Below are 26,244 nucleotides of genomic sequence, written 5' to 3' on the forward strand. Positions count from 1 at the left end.
CAATGATCACGACACATATTACGATCACAAATGGGAAAGTACAGTACTCGACATGCTAATTTTTAAGTAACAGACTACTAATGAATCCACCAATATTAATCCCAAGAACTGGGAGAGTAAAGAAATTCTTGGGCTTTGCAACGCAAGCATTCAGATAAATTCACTGATGCAGGCTCTTAACAAGTTCGGGCCTATTTGGAAGGTCTTCCAAACTTAAAGCCTGAGTTACGCATGAATATATGAATCTACTCATCTAGAAATACATAGTACTGCAAGAATTAGTTATTAATATTCTTTAGGTAAAGCATTTAAATAGTGTAAAAAATAACGAGATTTGCATAATGATATTTGGCAACCTCCAAACTTCAGTTTTGAAAATTTGGAAAGTCACCAAGGTGATCGAGTCTTGCAGGGATAACCAGTTACAGACATATATTTTGGTTGTCAACGCATAGTAATCTATTATAAAGTGGAAAGTTAAACGGAACTCATGAAAATTTAGTTTTCAAAACATTAAGTCAGAATACAATAAATTTTTACTATGGAAAGATGTCTCAACAGTAGTTATTTTGAAGCGTTACAGAAAGTACACATTTTACTTGATAATAAACGCGCTGACTGAAATGTATAGCATACATGAGATTGAAGTGCGATAAATAATTATCAAAGTAGTAACCAATTTTACACAAGTTGCATTTAGCGAAATAAATCGAATTATGAGTTTCAGAATTGCAAGACTAGAATTCTATCCGTGAAGTTAGAACCACTGACCACTATTAGCTCGAAGTGAATTCAAATCACGGTAAGTGGATTGCCTGAAGAAACGCTTTTGGATACTTACGTATTAAAGCGACTACCTTGGCGCACTTTGTTGATTTTCCTGATTTTTTTAAAGACTGCCAGTTTTTCACAATTAATTGTAATAGTAAAATAATTGTAATAGAGCAAACATTATTAACATATCAAAAGAAAACAATTTTAGTAATTTAGACTGTATATTTTGACCGCCCAGACGGTATAGTGGTTAGGGAAGCCTGACTGCGATACCGAAGGGCCTGGGTTAGAATTCCGGAGAAGGCATGGTTGTAACTGTCTGTCCCTTCATAGAAGGCGGACCACCTTATCTGGACTTGTAATAGATTAATGGACTGTGCTACACTGTAACTGTTCACAATCTGCGATTGGGGGGAGAGGAAATGTATATTTTTAACTATTAAATAAGTTTCAATATTAAAGAAGGATAAATGAATAAATAAAAATTTTTTTTGGAAATCCTTCGGTAATTTTTTTTCACTTTTTCCCTCTGTCCTGTTTAGTCAATATCAACATGTTTTATCTTAAAAAATCAGAGAACTGCACACACTCGGCATTGTGAACTGGCCATCCACCAAACACACCTCATCATTATTCCCTTTAGCGATTATGTAACAAAATGCTATATTCCTGTAGAAATGTTACATCAATTTCTTCAATTGCTGGCTAATTCTGGAAGCACTTATTTTAAAATTGAAATGTAAGGCAAAATATTTCGCCTTTGAAAGTCATGAATAAAACCAAAAGAATGTATATGAAAAATGGCAAAGCTGCTTTACTGAAGAACTGTTATAAGCATAGTTGTCTGTAAAAGATATATGCATAATCCGTTTAAGCACTAGCTTTTGTTGGTTTTTCACGGGTAGCGTGAGCTTAAGTCAGATATGCTAATACGAGATATCACTCACATATTATCTCGGCTATAGTGAAATATCGCCGAGCAGTGCGATTTAGAACCAGTTATGGATAAGCATAACGTAACAACGCACACATAACTGCGCTTTGGTTCAATGAAACCTGATTGATTCTCGATGAACAATGTTTTTTTTTTATGAACAAAGATTAAAATTAATTGTTATTGTTGTATTTTTTTCCTTGTATGTTGAAAAAAAATGATTTAAACTTGGAAGTTGTCTTCTACAGAAGAGTAAGCAGTGGATTGTTTCCAAATTTATGAGATCTTCCATCAAAATATATACGCATTAATGAATACAATAGCTTCAGAGTCGAATATAGCCGACAAAACACTCTTAGGTAGGACCAATTATCTTTCATACTAAGGGCCAGTGCACTCTTAAGTAGGAACAAGACCGTGCGGGAGGTTTGCACTCATAAGCCCTAGCACTAAAAACACATTCCTGTAAAACGGAAATGAAGAACAAAACAGTCGAAATTGACGAAAAACCTGTTAACCAGCACAAAAATAAAGTGGCTCGAAGGGCGGAACTTGGGTCGATGGTAGCCGATGGTAGCCAACAATTAAGGTCGACGGAATAGTGTCTAAGTACAGAAAAGTGTCTTAATATAAATTTTTTCCTGCCATCTTCTCGAGCGATCTTTCCTCAATAATAAAATTTCTGCAAATGTTTCACCAGTGTAACACTATTTTAGACTCTTTGCAAGCTACTTGGTTTCTCGTCTTATATTATGCTAGCATTCTACCCATTTTTCTTTCCATACCCTAATATATGATTAAGAATTTTTTTTCCTTCAGATACATTATTTGATGAAACATGCATAAAATAAATCTCATATATACATATATCTAATTGATTTTCAGAATTGATGAGTCAAGGATCTTTTTCGCATTCCTAATTTCGTTTGCCCTTTTAAATTTCAGAAATCAGATTTTTCACTTAAATATTTTCCTGTGTAAACTACCTTAATTTTAAACGTCTGGCTGCATAATGTGAAACAATATTCAAACCATATTGCATTATTTATACATTTATTTAGTATGTGAAATATAGTATGTATGTGTATTCATATTGCTGCGTGCGTACGGGTTCGTTATGAAATGAATGCACAAGTACGATGAGAAATGAGCAAAAATTTATTATTATCACGACAAAAATGCTTACATTTTCTCAAATTATCATGCAGTATTACAATATCTCACAGTAGTTATCTTTTAACTACTCAAATGTCCAATAGAACTTAATTCAAAACAGCTAAAGAAAGCTAAACCGCGAATTCGCTACAATCAGTTTTCTAAACAGCAATTTTCTAAACAACAACAAACTAAGTAACTACCGCGAATTGAGAGGTTTTCCTCCTTTTATAATATTTTTAAATCGCGTGCGAGAATTTTCTGGTACTTTCTCAAAATCAAAAAGATATATTTGTTTATTTAATGTTTAATGCACGTGCTCTTGTATTTTCAATCTTTCCGGCTTAGCTTTCTTTTAATATTCGTCACGCGCTGCACTGTAAAATAAAACCATTTAATTTATAATTGAACTAACATTAGCTATTTAAATACCAAATTCGTAACACTGCCACCTTCCTAAGGACTGCACGTCACGGGCAGTACAATCTCTGGACTGGAAGCTAAACTTACAACTGTGGCATAAATGCATTAATAAGCATTACATTACAATAATAAACAATATGAACAATAAATGCAATAAATAAAACAAATCAAATGTTATCAAATACAAATCAAATACTAAATGCAAATCAAATACCAAATACAAATCAAATCAAATACACATTTAAAAACAAAAAGGACCATGGTCTTATACTATTTACAGTTATTTACATTACGTACTCTGGCCCTAGTAATGAGCTAACCTGTCGTAATGAACGACTTTAGGTTTAGAGTTCGAAGACTTACGAATCCGAACCACGACGTCATTCAGCCTTTTCAGGACTGTGTACGGGCATTCCAAGGTGACTGTAATTTCGGACAAAGTCTTTTCCGTCGAGTCGGATTCCACAACCACACCTTGTCTCTTTCGTGGAATTGATGTTCAGTAGTTTTTGTGTCGTAGCGGGTCTTCATCTTCTCCGTCGCCAAGTTGACTCGCTCTCGTGCAAAGTTGTGCATCACTTCAAACCAGGCCTGGAGATCTTGAATATATTCCTCAGACGATGAAGGAGCATCCGGAGGGCGACCAAACAATAGATCTTAAGGCAGACGAAGGTCACGACCAAAGAGCATCTAGGATGGGGAATAGCCGGTAGTCTCGTGGACAGCACTGCGGTAAGCCAGTAAAAACAGTGGTAAATTCTCGTCCCAATCCTGTTAGTTTCTGGAAACAACTAATGAGAGGTTATTAAGGATGCTTCGATTGAAACTCTCTACCATGCCGTCCGACTGGGGATGTAATGGCGCCGTTTGTGTTTTGTCAATGCTGAGTAGTTTGCAAAGTTCTTTGATTACTGCAGACGTAAAATTCCTTCCCTGATCGGAATGTAACTGAAGAGGACCTCCAAACCTGGAAATCCAGTGCTGTACCATCACCTCACCTATTGTAACAGCCTCTTTATCAGGAGCATGATATGCTTCAGGACACTTGGTGGAGTAATCAATGACAACGAGTATGTATTTGTTGCCATCTGCAGTTCGTGGCAGAGGTTCCAATATGTCAAAGGCTATACGTTCAAAAGGCGCCCCTACGTTGTAAGGTTGCAGCTTGCCTCGGCTGCATGTTTTCGGTCCTTTCCGATCTGCACAGGCATCGCAGGATCAGCACCACTTTTGCACGTCATCCTTTGCATTATTCCAGTAAAAGCGCTCACGAACTCTCTGTAAGGTCTTCATTATTCCAAAGTGAACTCCCGTAGGGCTGTTATGTAGTTCTTTAAGGACATCAGGAATGCGGGATCTTGGAAGTATCAGCTCCCATCGGAACGTCTTCCCATCATCCGATTCGAATTTCCGGTATAAGCCGCCGTTTCGAATGTGAAGCGAATCCCAGAGTGCCCAATATTGTTTGGTTGTAGGTAGTACAGATAGAAATGTCCGGCTAGGTAGGTTTTCTGTTTGATGACTCCATTAAATCATTTATGGGTTTAATGTCACGGTCTTCCAGCTGGTCTTTCCTGACTTCATCATCACTCCACGATTCTCGATAAGCCGATGTTGATGTTGTAATTTGTCTTGCGACCGGAGTCAGCAGCTCGTATTTCGCTTCCACCCTGGAACAATATCGGCAGCTTTCTTGGCAAAGTCTTCTAGACAGGGCGTCGGCGTTTCCGTGTGATGTTCCCTTACGATGACGGATAGTGATGTCATATTCTTGGAGTCTCTGTATCCACCTGGCTATTTGACTCTCGGGATTCTTGAAATTTAAAAGCCAGGCCAATGATGCATGATCGGTGCGGAGCAGGAATTTTCTGCCGTATAGATAGTGATGGAACTGTTCTACATCTTTGGTAAGCAATCTTTCCTGGTGACAAAATAATTCCTCTCCGGTTAAGACAGGCACTTGCTCCAGTACGCCACTACACATTCTTAGCCGTCTATTTCTTGGGACAAATCAGCACCGACACTTTCATTGGTCGCGTCGGTGTCGAGAATCAGTGGTCCGCCGAGCTGAGAATACGTCAAGATTGGAGCAGATGTTAAAGCCTCCTTTAAGTTGTTAAATGCATCATCGCATTCTTTGTCCACAAGAACATTTGGTTGCTCTCTGTCAGCTTGTGAAGGGGTCTTGACGGCTTTGATGGAAGAAACGGCTTTGATGGAAGTTTATTGGAAGTCTTGCGATGTAAGAAATGTCCTTCACGAATCTCCTATAGTAGGTGCAAAGCCCTAGGAAGCTTCTCAGCTGATGGACATTTTCGGTACGTTTCCAGGATTTAACCGCTGATACCTTTTCAGGATCCGTGCGCACACCTACTGCAGAGATGACATGTCCCAGGTAAGTCACTTCCTTTCAGAACAATTTACATTTAGCGGGACTCAGCTTCAGATCGGCTTCTTTCAGTTTCTGAAGAACCTTCCTAAGATTTTTTAAATGTTCTTCAAAACTCTTTCCGACGATGATGATGTCGTCCAGGTATATCAGGCAGGCTTCGTAGGAAAGGCCTTTCAAAACAGTCTCCATAAGTCGTTCGAATGTTGCCAGCGCATTACACAGTCCAAACGGCATCACCTTGAATTGCCAAAGCACTTGTCTCGTAGTAAATGCCTAGTTTTCTCGGTCTTCAGGCTGTATTTCTACCTGCCAATACCCACTCTTGAAATCAAGTGTTGAGAACCACTTGCTTCCAGAAAGAGTGTCCAAAATGTCGTCAATTCTATGTAGAGAGTAACTGTCTTTCTTCACAACCTCATTAAATTGGCGATAGTCAACGCAAAATCTTATTGAGCCGTCTTTCTTTCTGACTAGGACGATGGGAGATGCCCATGGACTTACTGAAGGCTCGATGACATCGCCTTCTTCCATATCTTTTAACAGTGCTCGCACCTCTTCCTGTTTAGCAAACGGTCGACATCTTGGATGTTGCTTGATCGGGGGATGATCGCCGGTATGTATTCTATGTTGTGTCAAACTAGTTCGACCCACGTCAGAAGACGAGCGGGAGAAAACAACTTGAAGATCTTTAATGATACGATGGGCAGCATTCCTCTCTTTATCGATTAATAGCGCGTTCTGCAATAACTCCGATGTAATGCTCCTTGAGGACACGGATTCTTGGATATTACTCTTTCTTTCAACGGTGGTTACTGGAGTACATGCTGCAACCACTTCATCTTTCTTAATAATTCCCCCCTTCTCAGTTACATTGCCGACTCTCACCGGGATAACCGTTCTGGATAGGTCGACGAGTGTTAAGGCTACTAGTACTCCTTTTGGGCTATTACAGTTATTGGGATATTCTATGATGCCGTAGCGGAAATTTCTGTTTTCGGCTATGGATCCAGGAAGTAAAATTTTTGTTATTGCCGGTATTCTGATATTGTCTTGTGCTATAATTTTATGGACACATTTAACTTCTTCATCATTAACTCCAAATAACGTTATGTCCTTAGATGTAGAATGCAATTCGTTATTTTTAAAGTCCAAGGAAAAATTGCATTTCCTTAGAAAGTCCAATCCGAGTATGCAAGAATCAGTGATCTCTGCTACATATGCAGTGTGATGGTAAGCGGCACTTCCAAACGTGATGTTAACATTTACTTTTACATCGATGTCGATCTTCTCACCGGACACAGTCTGTTGGGTAACGCAGGGCGGCGTCCAGATGAGTTTTTTTCCCAGTTGTTCAGCCAAATCTTTTCGGATGATGGTAATGTTGGCTCCTGTATCTATCGTCTATTGCAGGAAACTCCATTAATATGTCCTATTATGGAAAGTCCATTACTGCCGCCTCTCACTGCAGAAATCTGAAGCGCTTTAAACTGGGGCTTTTCATTATCTGGCAACCTCCGCCCCGCGAGATGGCCACTAATTAGTTTCCCTGCTGTTTGTTAGGAGCGGTCTTAGCGTCCATGCCCTGGGGTGTTCTGTAGTTTCGTCGTATGTGTCCTTCAGCACCTCAGTTACAGCACTTTACGGTCGGTTTCTTGTCATCAATATTCTGTCTCAAGGCGTTCAGTTGTCTAGTTAAATCGTCTAGACTAGCAGTGACTTGATCCCTTGGCTCCTGGACTTGAGCAGCTCTGACTGGATGGCGGTCTCGACGGGTGGCTTGCTGGGCTGCCTCAAATTTCATGGCGTACACTAAAGCTCTTTTCAGATCTTTAACATCCGCCATTCGCAGTACTATCTGTATTTCAGGGTCCCGGATGCCATCGATGAAATATTGCAGGGACAGGATTTCCCTTGTTTCTGTCGGGCACTCCGAAAAGGCGTAATGTGACAGCCTTTCAACATCCGTGGCGAGCTCCTGAAGTGTTTCGGTGAGCTTCTGTTGACGGGATTATAATTGGAGCCTGCTGTAGTCTTTTAAACATTTCTCGCCGAAGCGCAGCTCCAAAGCGCCGGATAGAGCTCCGAAACCTAGCCTTTGATTTTCGGGAAGCGTCTGCAGGATATACGCTGCGTCTGCTCTCAGAGAAGCGGCAAGATGACAGGTCTTAGCTTGGGAATCCCATCCATTCGCATCCGCAATGATAGAAAATTGGGGAATTTAAAATCATCACTCTTGCTCCCTGCCGTCGCTACGAATTTCTTTAAAATTTCCTTTTCTTTGGCAACTGCAGAAACTCTCTCATCAATTTGTTGTTCTGTTTGGTGTTGGACGGCACAAACTCTTCCTTCAATTCGTTTCTCCACAGCAGAAACTCTCCCTTCTATTTATTCTTTGACGGAGGAGATTCTTTCTTCAATTTCTCCAACCTTACTTTCGACCGAGTCTATTCTACCTTCTATAGCCTCGAATTTGTTTTCTATTAAGTAGGTAATTTCTCTTTTCATTTCCTCTTGACCTGCTTTCATCTCATCTCTAACAGATTTCATCTCGTCTTTAACGGATTTCATCTCCTCTTTGACGAATTCCTGTCCCGCTTTCATTTCTTCCTGTCCCGCTTCAATCTTTTATTATACGGATTTTTGACCAGAATCCATTTTCTCTTTAATTTCTTCTTTAAAAGATGTTTGGCCAGCTTCCATCTTTTCTTTGAACGCAGCAAAAGCAGTAATGAGCTGTCTTAATTGTTCTTCCATCCCTCTTGTTATTGGCATTCAAACCCCACCCCTGACACCAAAAATTGTTGCGTGCGTACGGGTTCGTTATGAAATGAATACACAAGTCCGATGAAAAATGAAAAAAAATTTATTATTATCACAACCAAAAATGCTTAAATTTTCTCAAATTATCATGCAGTATTACAATATCTCACAGTAGTTATCTTTTAACTACTCAAATGTCCAATAGAACGTAATTCAAAACAGCTAAAGAAATCTAATCCGCGAATTCGCTACAATCAACAAGAGCAGTTTCTAAACAACAACAAACTAAGTAACTACCGCGAATTGAGAGGTTTTCCTCCTTTTATAAGATTTTTAAATCGCGTGCGAGAATTTTCTGGTACTTTCTCGAAATCAAAAAGACATATTTATTTATTTAATGTTAAATGCACGTGCTCTTTATTTTCTATTTTTCTGGCTTAGCTTTCTTTTAATATTCGTCACGCGCTGCACTGCGCGGGAAATAAAACCATTTAATTTATAATTGAACTAACATTAGCTTTTTAAATACCAAATTCGTAACAATATAAGACATAGTTTAAGATTAAAATTATAATTCATTAATTCCATAATTTTAGACGTTAGCAATCACCTTGACAGCAAATTAAAAAAAGTAGTTAAATGCGGCTTGCACCTTGCGGAGGAGGGCGGAAAATATTTTCAAAATATTGCCAGCAGTGTGTATTCACTTCCAAATACATATATGTAATGCAACATAAATAAGTTATTTATTTAGACTTACATTAATTAAGATTTCATGATTTGATTATAAAACTTTGATTCAAAGTACAGGTTTCTATGTTCACAAGGCGAAACTTAGTGCAAATACTTTCTTGATCCAAAGGTATTGGACGACAAGAATTCTGAATTTTTAAGTTTAGATTAAAATTTTACTAGAAATCTAAGAATTATAATAGTGTTGAAGTTATTGAAAATAAAGGAATACACAAATTAGCTACAAATGCTTTCTCACATTTAGAAGCAAATAGTGTAAAAATTTGAATGTTAACTGAATGTGTATGGGAAATTAAAAATATACAAATCCAACTATTATTTACTTGGCGACTCAGTGATGTTTTGGAAATTTTATGAATTTAACCCTTTTGTCGGAACGTTCGCTAATACTGATCAAATTTATCAGAACGTTTGCTATAACTGATCAAATTCATCAGAACGTTCGCCATTGGCAATCAAAAATCTCATATTTAACACCTTTTCTTGAATTTTCGATAGAATATTCCATTCTTTTATTTTGTATTTCTTGATTAAGTACTTTCGAGTTTTAGCCCAAAGGGGTAATTTGCACAGCACAGCTATTAAGTTCGTTTTGGCATTTTGCGTTGATTCACTATAAACACGAATCACTTTTTAAATTGTTGCAACCAAATATTAGAGGCCTGTGTTATATTAAAAAAATTAAATAATGAGTAATCTGCATAAATGTATATATATTTCTTTCATTGTGAAAAAACAACGATACCTAGAGACATTCAATTTAGAATAACGTACGCCTACACCCGAATATGGGCACCTAGAAACCAAAATTTGGAATTTAGACTTTATTAATCGTTTTATAATCTATTTCATATTTTGTAAAGCATTTATTTTTTTGCCAATTTGAAATTCTTATATATCATGTATTTATCATTCCTGTTATTTCTGAAGCTGCGGCTCTTGGTAGGCTACTGCCCTCTTTTTAGCATCGTCTCTCCCACCCTCGAAGGACCCCTTAAATGGTACGCTACTCGGCCAAGGGGATACAGTTTTTGATTGAGAAACTCAGCGATTTCAAAGCGAGCAATGGCAACACTGTACAGGAAAAAAAATATCTCGAGCGCTAGACTGTGTATCGGGAATTATAAAGATATGCTTTTTTTAAACATTTTGTGATACTTCTGCTGAATTAAATTTTATAGTTTACGTGCGAAGAACATGATATTTAGTAAATAAAGGTAACACACAAGATGTTACAAAAACGCCCCTTTGGGTGTAATATAAAATTCTAAAAGCTTTTAGATTTTTTTTTTTTTTTAGAATAGTCGAGAGTTTATGATTGGAAGACCTTTCTCGTTAGTTGCTTTAATATTATTTCTTAGTAAGATAAAATCTTGTAACATAATAACTGCACACCTCTACAATTTAATTTTCATAAAATAGGCTAAGAATTACGTATTAGAAAAATTAATACATGAAGTATAGAACAATTTAAAAAGTTAAATGATTACATAAATCAGAATATTCTGCTTGCTTGTGGTTGGACGTTTTCAAGCGAAATAAAAACTAGTTTTTGATAAGATAATTGCTTTTTGTGTCATGACATTTTGGGTTTACGAGATGCTTCATAAGAAAGCCCTGCTTTTCTTAAGCGGAGGACATATTTATTTAATTGTGACGCACATAACGTAATCATATAAGTGATTCACTTAACTCTAGTTATATTTATTTTTTTGTTAAATTCTCTTGCTAAGTCCTTTACGTAAAACTCATGTCCAAACCTGACATCTAAAGAAAAAGCTTTTAATTTAAGGCCCCTTTTCGCTAATAGAATTTAATTAGCGTGATAAAGATGGGTAGCTTTATTGCTTTTTTTAACACTTTGTCAGTTTGATTGTTGCTAATATTAAATCAGCTTTAATTGACTTCCATAAATAAAATGCATTTTCTGACACGCGTGTCAATATTTTTACTTAAGAAATGCCAATAAGTCGTAAACGAGACTAAAACTTATAATCCTGCATATTTTCTGGGTTTTTATATTTTATTCTTTACTGTTTCACTTTTATTTCTTAACGTCATATTTCTTAATTTAATGAAGAAACTAATGTTGTTTTTAGGTATGTAATTCCATGTTTGAGTAGCTTTATTGAAAACGAAAACGCAGGTAAAACAGTCCTGTTCTTGAACATTATTTTTTAAAATAAAACGAGGTTATGGAAGCAAACTATTTCAATGTTCTTAAAGGTGTTTTAACATTTGCTGTTCTGCGGTCCTCTATCTCTTTGTTCTGGTTACAGCAACATTTCTTTATAACAGAAACCAGTCGTAATATTATGAATACCTTTATGCATATTTAAAACCCAAATCATTAATATTATTATGAATATTATTACAAATGTCTAAATGAAGTCAGAAGTTTAAGAAATCAACCTCAGAGGCTAAATTTTCTAAACTTTACTTCTGTACTTCCCCGCCTATCGAATTAATTTCCACCTTTTCGTTGCCCTGCGTTGTCAACACGCATTTTGGACTTTATCGTTCGTAGAATTCGGTCGCTAAAAGCAAAGCTGACCTGTAATGGTTGTAAATCTTATTTTAATGCTTATCTGTATTGGTGAATTATTACTAAATGTTTACGTATAATGTTTTGTACTTAAATGTATTCAGTTTGGTTTAAATACACCGAGAGTCGCTGAATTTATTAAGGATATTCAAAATCGAAACTACATCATCCATTTTGGCGCCATTCTAACACAGGAACGTAAACATTACTACTTCGAAATCCTAAATTTCTGGTATTGGTTACTAAGGCTTTCGTGATACATTAAGTGGTAGAAAACAATTTATTTTATAGAAGTTGCTTAAATAATAAAATTATATTTTAAACTAATTATAACGACATTTTTATATTTTTATATTTTAATGTAATTTTTTAATAATTCCTTGATTATTTTATACAGTATATTGTAGAGAAATATGAAGTAAACAAAATTCATGAAAGAAAAACTATGCAGGATTCTTTTAAAATTAAACATTGCCTACATAATTCATTTTGGATATAAATATAAGAATTTTACATTTACACAGTCTATGTATTAGAGTTCGAAAACGGAAAAGAACTGGTTGAATAAATAAAGTTTAGATTTGAGAATTACTAAAATGAATACTAAAAAAAAGTTGAATTCTTCTTAAGATGCATTCCTGGTACTTTTTCGTCTGTACACTTGACACTTCTTTACTTGCATTTCCGATTAAAATATTTTGCAGTTTAAAGAACTATACAAAATATGGAGGCTCATACCTGGTTAAAATAGTATGTATATGTTTATATGTGGGTTATAATACGTTACAACATATTTTAAATATATCTATATATATCTATATATCTATATATATATATAGTAGCATACATTTTTATTTTAAAACAAAACTATCCCAATATTATTCCCGCGCAGTATGCTGCTGAAAATTAATCAAGTATACACTAAAAGTAAGAAATTTAGAACCAAATTCACAAAGACCCGAAAGAAATGAAACCAGTAATATCAAATACAAAATCAGTAATAATACAAAATCAGTATCACTACAAAATCAGTAATAATACAAAATTCCCTATAAATATCTAAATAATCAATCAACTGTTAGAAGAATTACAGATATGGGAAAAACAAAAATTACAAATATATATATCATATACAGGATTAGGAATGCAATCAAAATCTGATAAAACGTTATCAAGAGGAGGTAGACATGATAAGCCCATGATGTGAGTAATTTATTCTTTTCTAACCTATATTTCGTTTCTTCCGTTTCCTTTCTTTACTATCTTGCACTTCGTATCTAAAAAATCTAATCTGCGGCAAGATAAAAATACATAAAACACAAAATACCTCCTTTGAAAATCGAAAGATAAAAAGATTAAAAAGAAAGATTAAAAACTGAAAAATATAAATCATCAAATACAATTAAAACAATTAAAAACAATTTTTTCCAATTAAAATGTGAGTTTCTACACAGAAACAAGTTATTTGACTAAAGGGTAACAAGGCAGGTTTTTCGGGGCACAAAATTCAAAGTTTTCTTTTGGTCCCATTCGGCAAATGACACTGAAGGTGCAGAAATTGAATTCACTGTTCTGGTAAGTTTCAAAGTCAGTTTTAAATGTAAATTATCTGATGTGTACGCCACATGACTTCCTTGTACGGATTATTAAGTTATACTCACTTTTTGATGCATTTCATTTAAACTTATTTCCTCGTATTTCATTAGAGATATATGTATTTCTCATTCAATACATTCTGCTCTCAGTTCACGGCAAGGCAAAAATACATAAAACCTCAAAATATCTTCATTAAAAATTGAAAAATATAGAAAAAAAAAAACACCAAAAACAATTTTTGGAACCACATGAATTCCTTGTACGGAATATTAAATTATACTAATTTTTCCTGCATTTCATTTAAAGATATTGAATTAACAGTTAACGAATTTTGAATTACATCTACTTCGTAGATAGCGCATAAACTACAGTAGAATAAATGCACTCTATACAGTTCACTATATTTATTTACCATAGCGACACTTCAGTGCTAGTTTGACTTAACAGCGTTACATCTCATTTATTTTATAACTCAGAGTGCATAAAAATTATATCATCTGAAGAACTACCACAAGTTCTATTCAAGTACTATAAAAAATATAAAACGATGTATAAATTAGCAGCAAGGAAAAAATACATAAAAATTCAAAATATTTTCATTAAAAATTGAAATATATAAATAACATAAAACAGTTAAAACAATTAAAAAAACAATTTTTAAAATTAAAATTACAGTTTGTACGTAAAAACAAGCCAATAATTTAAATGATAATATCAGAATGAATTAAGCATAATTTAATTCGCAATAATAAAAGAAGACGTTACTTTGTTGTCGCGAAGCTTAGTTTCTCTAGATTGGCAACAAATCCACTATTCTACTAAGTTTCAAATGTAAACAAATTTGGCTGCCATGCTAAACAAAAATTAAGCTTAACCGCACTTAAAAACTTTTATTTTTTTAATAATTCCACAATTATTGCATGCAGGTTAACTAAAGGCAAAAAAATTATAACCGAAATATAAGAGCAACATAATTCAATCATTTTTAAAACAAAAAATGCACAATTTGCAAACATATAAGGGTAAAGAAACTGAGCTCACTGAGATGATAAACAGAGTGGATTATATATATATATATATATTTATAATGGCAGATGCACATCTACATGTTATAGCAGTCCTATATACAAAATGTCAACGTTCTGAGGCTACTCGTTTTTGAGTTATGCGAGATACATACATAAATACGTACGTACAGACGCCACGAAAAAAGTCTCTTCAGAATTCATTTTAAAACAGTTTTATAATTTTTGGCGCTAAAAGAATCCTTTATTCTGTCCTTACTTACATATGTCACATAAAAACATCGTTAAACTGCATTCGGCAGCGCTCAAAATTGGTATTTTCGTTGAAATATGATACCCGATATTTTTCGCGATCACAATACCTCCTTTTGATTTCGTACAAGGAAGTAATAAAAAAAATACTTTTTGCAATTAAAATTAGACTTATTAGATTTTCTAAGCAAAAACAAGCAACTCAGCCAGGAGGCAACAAGATAGATTTTTCGGTGCAGAAAAACGAAAATTTAATTTTGGTCTCACTCGGCAAAAAGACACTGAAGGTGCAGGATCTGTGCTCAATAGTCTGTTAAGTTTCAAATCTAAAGAAATATGACTACTATGGTAAAAAAATTAAGCTTAGCCGCTATTAAACAATTTTTAAATTATTAAAAATTCTACAAATAGTGCATGCAGATAAACTAAAGGCAAACTTAACCGGAAGATGAGAACAACATAATTCAATCATTTTGAAAGAAAAAATGCGCAATTTACCAACATATAAGAATAAAAAAAAACTGAACTCACGAAACCGAGTAGCAGTGTGTGTGTATATATATATATTTCTGTTGTGGCCGATTGCAACTAAAAAAGGAGGTGCACAGCTAAATATTATGGCAGTCCTATATACAAAATTTCAACGTTCTGAGGCTATTCGTTTTTGATTTCTACGAGATACATACACACATACTTACATACGTACGTAAGTACGCCACGAAAAAAAATCTCTTCTGTATCCATTTTAAATCAGTTTCATACTTTGTTCGCGTAAAAAGAGTTCTTTATTCTGTCTTTATTTACAGATGTTACTAAAAACATCGTTAAATTGCATTCAACAGCGATCAAAGTGTCGATTTTCACTGAAATATGGTACCCGGTATTTTTCGTGATTAAAATACATCTTTTCCTGTGTACAAAGAAGTAACAAATATGGCTGCCATGGTATAATATATCAGGCTTAGCCGCACATAACCAAGATTTAAATTTTGATAATTCTACAACTATTGCATGCAGATTAACTAAAATGGAAAAACCTTAACCGGAAGATAGTAACAACAAAATTCAATCATTTTTTAAAGGAAAAATGCACAATTTACAAACATATAAGAATAAGAAAAAAATTGAGCTCCTGGATCTGAATAACAGTGCGTATATATATATATATATGTATGTGTGTGTAATAATAAAATTCCATAGTCAAGAATACACTTAAAATTCTAACTGTATGTTCTTTTCATTTTTTAATGGCGACGGTCTCTTATTTGAAAGTACGTGGAATTAAATCCACAGCCCCGTAGTCAAGTTGTTTTTCCCGCCTTTTCTACACGTACAGTTATAGAATGTTCTGGAAATATTTAAAGCGAACTGGAATGGCTGACGAGGCTGACGTCATTTCTTGGAAGCTCCGCCTTTCCAGAGGCTATAAAAAGACTCGCAAAGGAATATCGGGTTCTTTTTCTTTAATGTAACAATGCAGTAAACTTCATATAAAAAGTTATTAGTAATTATTTTTATTTACTCCGGAGATCAGATTTTTGTAATTGCTTTTCCTCCTGAACAATAATAAATGGATCCTGTTTTTTAAATTTATCATCTGATAATTTAAGCTACGACTACATCTATGATTCTTCACCAATCTATTTATTCCGGACAAAAGCTGGTACATCACATATATGTATATGTATACATACTATTCGTGCAGCCGATTGCAACTAAAAAGGCAGGTGCACAACTGCATGCTATAGCAGTCCTATATCCAAAATTTCAACGTTCTGAGGCTACTCGTTTTTGAGTTATGCGAGATACATACATACATACATACGTACGTACGTACAGACGTCACGAAAAAAATCTCTTTTTGAATACATTTTAAATCAGTTTTATAGATTGTTTGGAGAAAAGAGTCCTTTATTCTGCCCTTACATACAGATGTCACTCAAAAACATCGTTAAATTGCATTCGATAGCGGATCAAAATGGATATTTTCGTTGAAATAATATTATTATATATTTTAACGAAAATATGGTACTCGGAATTTTTGGTGATTACAATACTTAACAATTACAATACTTTACAGTTTGGTGATTACAAAACTCCTTTGCTTTGTACAAGGATTTAAAAATTACTTGCATACTTTTAAATCACCGTTTGAGAGATTTCTAACTTGCTGTCACCAATTTCTTTCACCAGAGAAGTCAAACTGGCAAAACTAAATGTCTACTTTTGAATCTCGGTGTTCTAGTCTTTGTTCGCTCTGGTTAAGTTCTGATTTCATTGTTCCCTGTTAATTTCCATTTATATTTTTGTATTTACACATTTTAGCTTGAGTTTAAAACTTAGGAAGAAGTGTCTAATTAGTTTCTTTTACTTAATTGGAAATTCAATTTTTTACAAATGGATTTATTTCAGTATATTTTTGTATTCTTTTATTTCATTTTCGGATTCGCTCTACATCGGGGAGTGGTTAAAAATTTTCTAGCGATTTGTTATAATTAAATAATTTAGAATGGTTCATCAGTGATTTTGGATAAACAAAAACGCATTGGTTTTCCAAGGAAAAAGAGTTCAATTGAATTTGATCTACCTTCTCTTGATAACATTGAATCAGATTTTGACTGCATTCTTCTTCCTCTATTTGTATATATATATATATATATATATATATATATATATATATATTCATAAATAGAAGAAGAAAAGTTTTTGTAGTTCCCATATTTCCATTTTTTTTACGATTGGTTGATTATTTACATATTTATATAGAATTTTGGATTTTACTGGTTTTGAATTTCTTTCATTTTGGATTTGATTCTAAATTTCTTTCTTTTTGTCCATATATATATATATATATATATATACATATATAAAATATGTTGCTTTCAAAAGCACAATGGCCCTTACTTTAGTCCTTTACTTTAGAACAGGTACTTCAAAGTAAATTTCCCCCTGCCTGGCTTGCCTTGTAATCATAGTAAAGACAACTATAGCCAAATAGTAGTATTCCTTAACTGTTTTTCCCTTTTCCCTTCATTATTGTTCAGCATATTTTGCTTTATGGAAAGTATACCAATGGATGCTGACTGTAACTATAATCCCAGTTGATGTGTAGAAAATAAATGCTGTGTGGTGATAACGACAAGTTGGCGATAGCGAATGGAGGAGAGTCAAAAAGGCCTTGAGGTGTCTATTGTAAAGTAATAGACTATTGAAGAAAAGTATACTGGTTATAAATCTGCATTCCGAACATAACAATGAAATAAATAGAGAAAGCATTTTTATCGCCGTAAGCTTAAAAAATTTGTTCCTCACTCGTATAAATAAGTGTTAAAATAAAGCAGGCTTTAGGTATTTAATACATGTCTTTTCTGATTTTTTTTACAATATGCGTGTGAAAGAACTGATAACCCTTTAGTGAAAACGTTTTTTAAAGGGGGAATACAATAATCAATATTGAACACAATAATCAATATGGTTTTAAAATTACGTTAACAGTTAGTGATTTTCGAAAACTACTTTTATTTGAATACGCAAAACCGATGCATAATAATTAGATATATATTTTTGGAGTTTCAAAAATAAATGCGATATATAAATACATGTTGAACCTGCGTTTGTTTACTATCCCCATATTCGTGATTATTTTAAATTTTTCTCAAGAATATTTCGCGAAGATATGTTTTCGTATAGAATGCTTTAATATTCGATAAAATTAATATTGGAATTTTACAAAATGCGTTCAGATCGCTTATTGCATTTCTTCTTAATTCATATTTTAAGTAACCTGGGGGCTTGTTTTATAACTTCTCTGTTTGAAATATGCAGTTATACGGTATACTGCCGCTCAACGTAAATTCAATAATTATTAACAAGACCGTCCATTATCATTTTTATACAGTTACCCTTTCCTCACGGAGCCATCACATCTCAAATGAAATTTCCCCACATCATTAGTTTGACAAGGGGGAATTAGTGTTTGCGGTCTGCAGAACCAAGCAATTTAAATTATTCCGCCTAATTCAAAAAAGAAAAGCGGACCTCACTTCATTATTCCAAGTGTACGCGAATTATTTTTAAATCCAATGAGGATAGTTTTGCGTGCATTTCAGTGTTTCGGCAAAGTCACGCGATTTTTCTTAGAAATGAGAATTTCTCGTCATGATGTCTTCAGATCTCTAACATACACAGATTTTAGGAAAGGACTTATTATGTTACATTTATGCTAATAATAAGATATGAAAAGGTGCCAATATTTCGAAAATATTAAACTTCAGCAAAAACAAGGTCAGTTTGTCTTAAATATCCAGGTGATTATGTTTCAAAATATTTTGATTGCTCTCTGTCGCTCTCTGTTAAGACGAATAAATGTGCATATGACCATGTATGGATTATGTTAATTTTATTAACAGTTAAATTTTTAGTTAAATTTCCTTTCCTATCGATTCTTACTTCATATTACCATTTCCGGCCAGAACGTAGTTTTAGAAGCACGTCTGAATGCTAATGAGGTAGAGCAGTATATAACTGCGAAGTTCTATATCAGATATTCTGGCTGCACGCTTCCGTCCCTTTTAAACAAGCTTCAGCTAAAATAGTCGCAGATTCGGTTTTAAATAATTATATTTTAAAATACGGGGCCACACTAGAAGTAATATCAGATAATGGAAAACAGTTTGTTAGCAGTATATTTAAAAATTTGTGCACAGGACTTGGCATACGCCATCTAAAAGTGGTGCCATATAGACTGCAATCGAATATTGTGGAACGCGTAAATAAGAATATTGTAAAAATTATCAGGGGATACATTAAGAATTACCATGACCGCTGGGACAGTTGTGTCAACCAGTTAGGTTTCGCCTTGAGAACAGCAAAGCACGGAAGTTATGTTTAGGAAGAAAAATCCTAACGCCTTTGGATAGGCTGTTCTTTGTACAGCAAAGGCAAGAAGAATTCAAGTTAAAAGACATACAGAGAATTATCGATGAAGCAATTAAGAGATCTGTCGTAGCAATGCAGAAACAAAAGTTATATTATGATAGAAATAGAAGAGAAATGGAATATAAAGTGGGGCAGAAAGTACTCAAGTTAAAACACTCATTATCATCCTCACCCGAAAACAGGGTCGCAATGAGCCCAAGTTTGAAGGCCCGTACATTGTTGAGAGAATGCGGGAAGCCACCTTTTATTTAAAGGTCGAAAATAGACAACAACTGGTTGCAAATATTTGACGAAATCAAGCCTTACTACAGCCGTAATGATTTTCAAATTTTACAGGATTTATTACAGGATCCTGGAAGGGAGTAAAGAATTCCGGCAGCTCAAAAGCCCAGCTGGGGTCCCCCAACAAAAAGAAGGAAACAGCCGGATCAATCACCGACCAAGCGGATCCAACTCGGACAAGGTTCAGGTGCACAAAAACGGAGGAAGGTAACGCCGACAGACCAAAGAGCCAGAAGCGAAGATTCAACAAAAACACCAGTACCGCCGGCTAAGAGAGTGAGACCTCCTGAGGAAGAAAATAACGTAACAATATATATGTGTATTTAATGTTAGGCTCTCCAGTTAACACTTTTAAAGTAAATTTAAGCTTTCGCTTAGCACATTAGGAAAGTGTTGGCGTGTAGGTAGTCTTGTGACGTCTAGTATGTCACATTTAACAAGTTAGATGTTGTGTAGCGATAGGTTTGTTCACAGTAACACAACATAAGTACCCTAAGTTCATTTTAGAACAATTGCTGGAGAGCACAGGGGAAACAGAAGTTTAAGTATTAGTGAAAGTGTGTGAAGGCCAAATGAGGAAATAAAGGAGTAATTAATTGTAAGGAAGACGGAAATCTTTGTAAAGTACGAAACTAGTATTGTTTTCTTCCAAATATGGAAGGACCAAGACTAAAAGCAGCAGAATAACTTATGGATTAAAAGAAGTTGATGTTTGTCGAGAAACAGATGAAAAATTTGTAAAGTTTTCTAGCTTTAGTCTAGCTTAGAATTGCTGTAAAATTAGCCTAACAACAAAAGTTTAAAGTAAATCTAGTTAATGAAAGAGTTAGAAGTGTGTTGTTAACGTTAGAAAGCTTTTAGAATTTAAAATCTTAATCAAGGTCGTTTAAAGACCTTTAGCTTACGACTATTTAAAGTCTGGTCGGGCGTTATGTAAGGATTATGTTAATTTCATTAACAGTTAAATTTTGATTTAAACTTCCTTTCCTATCGATTCTTACTTCAATTTACCGCTTCCGTCCAGAACGCAGTTTTAGAAGCACGTCTGAATGCTAATGATGAAGAGCGATACATAACCGCGAAGTTCTACAGTCTGAGAGAGATACCAGATAATCTGACTGCACGCGTCCACCTTTTTAGGCTACTCTCTCGTTAAACTATTATTACACTTGGCCGTACTTTAGGCTCTTGATAGCTTCGTAGTCTATTAACGTTAAGGGCCAACTCTGTTAGAATTTTGATAGCTTCGGCTATATCTCTTTAGTTAAGATTAGTTTAGTTTAATTTCTTAGTTCCTGAGTTCAAGCCCGAGTGAAGACTTTATTGTAACTCCAAGCAGGAGCTGTCTGTTAAACTTTATTTAGAATAATAAAGGTTAATTTGTATGAAAGTGTCTTTTATAAGCCTTTTAGCCTTTTGGTTATGTCTTCCAAGGCTAGAACCTCTGTGATGATGGTTGGTACTGGTGATGCAACTTTGCTAGCTCGTCCGCTCGCATGTTTCCTATTAACTTGGTGTGTCCCTAGACCGAAGTTAGGGTGATGGAACGGTTGATCTTGAGAGTAGCAAAAAGCTCCCTTAGTGTGTCAATACGGGAGGCCCTGATGCTCTTTTTGTTAAACACTTATAAGACACTTTAACAATCTACGTATTATAGAAGTGAAATTTAGTGTCTCTTTCTGTTTCCGCCTAAGCAGCTGTTATACGGAGTGCGTAAGACAACGCATGGAAGACATATGCGTGGTTGCTCAGTCTGTAGTATTATTGCGCAGACGATTCCCTGAGGCTGATCTTTGGTCCAGTTTACACTGAATCCTTTTTCTGGGTGGCGTCTGGGTGTTTATCTGAACCATGAGTAACTTCGTGCTCTTGCAGTTTGCTGGTATATCTGGATAGTTAAAAGACGGGGACAGCAGCTGAATCATCTATTGTTAAATACCTGATTCCCGCTTCCGAATTTATATCGGCACCTATTTTAATTAGTTGTTCTATGTATGAGCTATTTAATATAATTTGTCCTTCGTGTATTACATTCTACTGATAATGGAGTCTGTGAGTTTCTCTTTCTACTCGTCTTCTCAAGTATAGCGGCAACATAACTGCTAAGACTTGTAAGGCCGTTGTTAAGGTTATCCTAATTATAAACGTTAACATTAGTAAGGTGATTCTTTCGTTGAGTGAATTTTAGCACATTTGGGCCATATTCGTTTTCCAGGTTGTTGCTCCGCACAAAAGTTTTCACACTGTTGCTAGCAGGTAGAGTCTTCATATATTTCCACATATAGTCCACATATATTTCAGTTGTGACTCACTAACCGGTACAGTCTGTTTGCGACTTTATTTGGCTTATGCCTTGTATATGATAAGTTGGAAACCTATGTGAGCTTTCCGTCCAGTATGAATCATAATTAATTGAGGGTACCCTCACATCAGACAGGAAATCTCTGCCTTTGGGTGAGCAGGACACTATTTTTTTTTAATATTGGGGAACATGACCAACTGTGTTTTACCAATGCTGAACTTATTTTTATACTTAATATTGCATTATGTTAGTAAACTTAATGAGGTGCTCGCCTTCTTTTCTATCATGGTCATGTTACCTCCGTTTCTTATAAGAATAAGTCGTCACCGTAGGCCTGTATTGTTGCGGTTTCGCCGAACTCCAAATTGAGGACGGTTTTTGGACTAGTTAAGGACTACAGGACTAGTTACATAGTCTTATAGTTTAGCCCAAATGCACTTTATAGTAGTTCTTGGTAATTTTAATTCCAACTCGTTTATAGGTGATCTTCCTGTTTTGAAGATAGTTACCAATAATTCTAAACAGGTTTCATAGGCATTTTAAATCCTTCAACCGTACTCTTAGTTCCAGCCACCATAGTTGGTTGAAAGCCGATGCCACTTGTACGGGGATTACACGAGTATTCAAGTTGTTCCGCTTGCTTTCTAGTATAATGTCCTGAAGGTTTATTTAAGGTGTTTTGTTAAAAGCTGCACTATATGTCGTTTTGCTTTCCACTGCTATTGAGAGTGGATAGTCCTCGATGAAATTCAGAATTGCATTTTTTCGGCTTCTGTGGCCTTTTAAAGTCAACTGTGCATAATGTTTGAAACGTTCATCTGATAATTGAATTTCAAGATTATTTGAGGTGTCTACTGTTCTTTTCCCTTTGGTAAAGACGAATTTGGCCGGGTTTAAGAGTTGATTGTCTTCCAGAAAGTGAATGAATTTTTGGCTGAATAATTTTTAATTATTTCAAAGTCATAAGCCGACAATAAAGGAGTTTAGTTGATTTCTGTTTTTGCCCTCTTTACAGAACTATACCATTTCTGCATTTTTCTACGTTTATGGGAAACAGCCTACTTCGAGACATTTATTAATCGTAAGTAAGCGTTGTTCTTCATTTGCTATTCTAAGTTCTACGACTGTATCTATGATAAGGTTGTCTACTTCTGCGGCCTTCATTCACTTGAATGAGGCAACTTCATGCCGTTGTTCCAGTCTAGAAAACTGAAGTTCATCGGTGGTTTCGGATGGGCTTTTGGAATAACTATGCATGTTCGTTTGCTCTTCCCAATCTTCTGGCACGTTATTTTGCATAAAGTAATAGTGAATGATATACGTGATCGTATTTCCCCCTAATTTTGTTTTGCTTCATCTTCCTTGATAATGTAAGAGCTGGAATGCTATCAAGCTCTTGATCTTTGCTATATCAAAATAAGTCTCAAAATCTGAGTTAATGGTAAACCGGTTCCAGAAGGTGTTCCAGGTGTTCATTTTTCTCTGAACAGTAAATTCTTACGCTACGTCGCTTCTGTTTTGTATCTGGCTCTGTTTGTATTTCTTCGACTTTTTTTTTAACAATTCTTCTCTGACTCTGTTTCTAATTTGTTCGGTTTCTGGGGTTTACCACGTGACAGTATTTTAGTGTGTTTTATTAGGCGGTCTTCTTTGAAGCTCGTGGAACGTGTCCTGTAGTAGTTTTGAAACTTTTAGGACATGCCCTTCTAGTTCTCCTGTGGTATGCAATTTTTTGTTTTCTCTATAATTTTTTAGAATGAGTTGCTTAAAGATGAAACAGTCGGCATTTCTTAGATCTATGCTGGACTTTTTCGGAATGTTTGCTGAGATGTTGGTAACATCAAATACAATATTACAATGATCACTAAGATTAACGTCGCCTGAGACGTTCAAATTTTCTATGTCCATCACCCCTATCCTCTTAAATAAGGTCAAGTTCATCCATGAGCTGCCTCTTGAGCCCGGAAAAATTGAGATCTCCGAAATGTCATTTAAGAATGATAGTTCGTTTGGGGCGAGAAGTCGCAAGCTTAGGCCCCTTAGATCCCCACTGGATGGTTAGCAAAGAGGATGCTCTTGGCCGCAGAGGCTCGTTGTCAGGGTAGGATCAATATCTTGAGATGACTCGCTCTAAGTTGAGGATATCATGTAAGGAACTATGAACCGCGACATTGTACAATGAGTTGAAGATTTTTAAAGTTGGAATTGTTGGATCCACCATTTTCATACGCGTTCTTCTCCTTATATTGCAAGTTCCAACGGTTTTAATAGAAAATTCGTAATAATTTTTGTTTAAATCTCAGTTTTTGTTATAAGCACTTGTGGAATTCGCCGACAACAGAATATATTGTTGTAAAATATTGGATGAATGCAATATTTTGTCACAAAGTCGCTATAGGGGACAATTGGTTTGACTATTAAAAATATTCCTGCAAAATTTCTACCACAAGAAAACAAGTAAAAACCAGCTTGTAAGAAGCTTATTGGTTTTGTCATAAATAACTAATTAGAATATTATATATTATACTAATCAGAATATATATATATATATATATATTACATAGTTATGTATATATATATATATATATATATATATATAACACATTGTTATGTGCAGTTATGTTTTGCAGTTTAAGGCATTTTTTTCTGTAAGCAATTGCCAATTTGTGCTACTATGGTTGTGTTAATATTAATTAAGTACCCGTACCTGATTCGAGTTCCCTTGATGGCACAGCTTATTCAAATGTCTAATACTGCCTACAACTTATGTTTCTGTTAATATGCAGCTGAAAACTTTGCACCGCAGTTAACATCATTGTGCAATAGTATGTAACTGACAAATAGTTGTATATATCCAACTCAATTGAATTGAATCGAAAGGAAGGATGAAATGTTTTCTTCCCGGAACAAACGAGCAGAGAACTAAATTGTAAAATAAAATATTTATGCAACGTATGAAAACGAAAAATAAAGTAAAAGGTTTTTTACATTTGTATATAAGTTCTTCAGTATGTATATAAGTTCTAATATGCTATGTGTATATTATAGCTATAATATCCATTGAATTTTGGTGGAAAATCAACAACCCAAAGCGAGTTTGCATAAACATATGGGTAACTTATTGCATAGTTAATTATCTGAGAGTGACATCCGTGCAGAATCTCAGCAAATGTCATTAATTTATCATGGGTTGCTGGAATATGATAAGCATATAAGAGTTAATTGCCTAAAGAAAAGTCTGCTTTCTTAAAATACATTCTAAGAAAAGCTGGCTCACATAAATGGTTTAAGGAATTAATCTACGAGAATCTACGAGAACCTACGAGCCAGCTTGTTCGTCTTTAGTTGAACCCGAGTTCGATCTACTACTTAATGGTGTTAACCATTAGACCACTGGCGGGACCTAGTATATTTGATGGATGTTTATTTAAATGAGCTTGAAATCTTTTTTTTTTTTTTTTTTTTTTTAAGAAAGATATCAAGCGGACTGACCTCATCAATCATTTCTTCTGGAAAGTACCTGGTAGAAGGTAAAGGAAGTATTCCATTCAAAGTTTTTATTTAGATCTTTAAGTTGAGGATATCAGATATGACGTGAATAAGATGTGTCCAGATTCTTTGACCAAGCCCATTAAATACAAGAATTTTCGTAATAGTTTCCCAGTTGAAATTAGTATGTAATACTTACGCCAACAAAATACACATTTTATTTCACTCATTTAGTTTACCGCAAAGGTCCATTTCCCATTTTAGCAGCAAATAACTACATGACAAATACCACAAAAGATAATTGTTCAACGTTTAAAATATTTATTTGACTAAATCAAATACCGCATTACAGTTTCGAAGGTAGTAGCTTATCTTCAGTATGAATTTAACTACCAAGAAGTAAAAAGTATTTTTATCTCTTATTTTTTTTATCGTAGATATCCATAAAAATATAACTTTTTGTGGACCTAAAATTATTATTCTTATTACTCTGAAACTCATACCTTCTGTCCAGAGTATTTCAGGAAATCCAGATTCAATATTTATTCTACTGTATATTAATGTATACTACTACATTTACTAATTTTTAAACATGGGTTAAGAGAAATATGTGTGTGATAAGAC

This window comes from Stegodyphus dumicola, chromosome 10 (assembly GCF_044657685.1).
Source record: "Stegodyphus dumicola isolate Sdum_Otavi_A_Nest chromosome 10, ASM4465768v1".
NCBI lineage: Eukaryota > Metazoa > Arthropoda > Arachnida > Araneae > Eresidae > Stegodyphus > Stegodyphus dumicola.